The sequence below is a fragment of the Osmia lignaria genome, unplaced genomic scaffold (genome assembly GCF_051020975.1).
Source record: "Osmia lignaria lignaria isolate PbOS001 unplaced genomic scaffold, iyOsmLign1 scaffold0011, whole genome shotgun sequence".
NCBI classification, from domain to species: Eukaryota; Metazoa; Arthropoda; class Insecta; order Hymenoptera; family Megachilidae; genus Osmia; species Osmia lignaria.
The window spans coordinates 285,001-287,500 of NW_027478165.1; the positions used below are offsets into that span (position 1 = coordinate 285,001).

At 37.8% G+C, this 2,500-nt stretch overlaps 1 non-coding gene across 1 annotated transcript in view; it reads left to right on the top strand.

Annotated features, from left to right (window-relative positions):
• Nucleotides 1-2,476: 2,476 nt before the first annotated feature.
• The window catches only part of LOC143306502 (small subunit ribosomal RNA), a 1,923-nt gene continuing 1,899 nt past the window's right edge, over nucleotides 2,477-2,500 (top strand). Inside the window, exon 1 of the ribosomal RNA XR_013063878.1 lies at nucleotides 2,477-2,500. This exon is cut by the window's right edge and continues 1,899 nt beyond it. This is a non-coding gene — a ribosomal RNA (small subunit ribosomal RNA).

Here is a 2,500-nt window from a genome sequence, read left to right on the forward strand (position 1 = left end):
GCTAAACGGAGCGAAAATCTTCATTTATACCATCACGGACGTTAGTTTAATAGTGTTTAACGATGGATGCACGGTACAGAATGCAAAAATATGATTGTTAAAATTTTTCGACTAATCGGTTCTAAGAGGCGAAGCAATACGCCGCTGGGACTTTGAAATATTTCGGAGCGCACCTAAAGTTCGTTATTTTGGCTAAACGGAGCGAAAATCTGCATTTATACCATCACGGACGTTAGTTTAATAGCGTTTAACGATCGATCCACGGTACAGAATGCAAAAATATGATTGTTAAAATTTTCGACTAATCGGTTCTAAGAGGCGAAGCAATACGCCGCTGGGACTTTGAAATATTTCGGAGCGCACCTAAAGTTCGTTATTTTGGCTAAACGGAGCGAAAATCTTCATTTATACCATCACGGACGTTAGTTTAATAGTGTTTAACGATGGATGCACGGTACAGAATGCAAAAATATGATTGTTAAAATTTTCGACTAATCGGTTCTAAGAGGCGAAGCAATACGCCGCTGGGACTTTGAAATATTTCGGAGCGCACCTAAAGTTCGTTATTTTGGCTAAACGGAGCGAAAATCTTTATTTATACCATCACGGACGTTAGTTTAATAGTGTTTAACGATGAATGCACGGTACAGAATGCAAAAATATGATTGTTAAAATTTTCGACTAATCGGTTCTAAGAGGCGAAGCAATACGCCGCTGGGACATTGAAATATTTCGGAGCGCACCTAAAGTTCGTTATTTTGGCTAAACGGAGCGAAAATCTGCATTTATACCATCACGGACGTTAGTTTAATAGCGTTTAACGATGGATCCACGGTACAGAATGCAAAAATATGATTGTTAAAATTTTCGACTTATCGGTTCTGGATCACTGAAAAATCAAAAAAAATTATTAATTTTGATTAATTAAATTACATATGTAGTTTTATATTGTTATAGTCTCGTATTTGTTAATGTTTTGTCGTAAGAAAATGCAAAAATATCGTTTTAATGTTTTCGTCTCATCGGTTCTGGATCGCTGAAAAATCAAAAAAAAATATTAATTTTGATTAATTAAATTACAAATGGAGTTTTATATTGCTATAGTCGCTTATTTGTTAACGTTTTACCGTAAGAAAATGCAAAAATATCGTTTTAATATTTTCATCTCATCGGTTCTGGGCGGTTTTAAAATTTTTTAAAATATTAATTAAACCCATGATTTACATGAGAATGTGAATTTATTATGTCCTGCATGTTAATTTATTAATTTTCATGTATAGAACGTTATAAAATGAAAGGATATGTTCGACGATATTTTCAGTCTAAGTTTTACCGTGCCGGCGGGATGGTACGCTCTCACGGCGGTTTGCACAGGCATACGCCTGGGCGTAAGCCCATGCGTCGCCGACCTAGCGGCCGGCCGTTCGGTATTTATAGGAAGGCACTTTCGGTTCGCTCGGACCGGTCGGGAGTAGCGTCGAGCGTGTGGCTCTTTTATGACTTCGGTTGAAAAGCAGTCTACCGCTCCTCGAGAATATACTTTCTCGACTATTCTCGTTCCGGTTTTCCGTTGCGGATTATTATTAATCTCCACACAGCATTACCACGGGTCGGTGTCTAAGACCGAATGGCCCATATGTGGTGAGCCTTGTAATATAAGGCTGGTGACCTGTATGCACTTATAAATGTTGCATACTTGTACAAACTGAGCATCAACTGTCTGTAACCAAAATTGGTTAAAACTGAAAAAGTTATAAGATTGTATAAAATTTTTGAACCAAGAAAGTAGTGTTAGACGAAAATTCGTTCTATCACTTTTAGAAGGGAGACTGTTTGGAAATATTTAAAGTATAAAATACACAAAAGTCCACTGAATTATGAACAAAATTACGTCCCTGAATTTAAGAAAAGTCAAGAGGTGTCAGAAATAAAATCCTCTCTGATACGTTCAGAGAGGAAAATAAGTATGGAGAGAGGAGTAAAAATGAAAGAAGTTTTAAGGCTGGGGAAACTTCTAAAGGAGAGAGATTCCAACATATCTAATATGTACATTTAAAGCAAGTCCAAGGAACTCTCTCCGTTAATGTTTGAAAAGGTGTGTGCAGATGGAGGAGAAATGTATAAAGTACAGAGACGAGGTTGGTGGGCCCGCTCTAATGATAAAGATTATAAAATTTGGTGGCAAAATGACCAGCATGATCACTGTACGCGCTTTCTCGATTTGTATAGCATGCCACTGTCCGCGCTATCTTTTATTATATTGTCCAGCGTGTGTGGTCTACGTGCTTGCACGATGGATGCACGGCGTGAAAGTGATTTTCGTGCTTTATGAGAGGAGGAGGAGAATATTTGGCCTCTATAAGAGGTACAAAATTTATGAAATGTGTGTTACATACAAAAGAGAAATGGCTTAACGTCGATCGGTCTTACAGGGAGGGCCGACGACGAAAATTTAAATTTACAATAATAACTAAGCTCCCTGGTTGATCCTGCCAGTAGT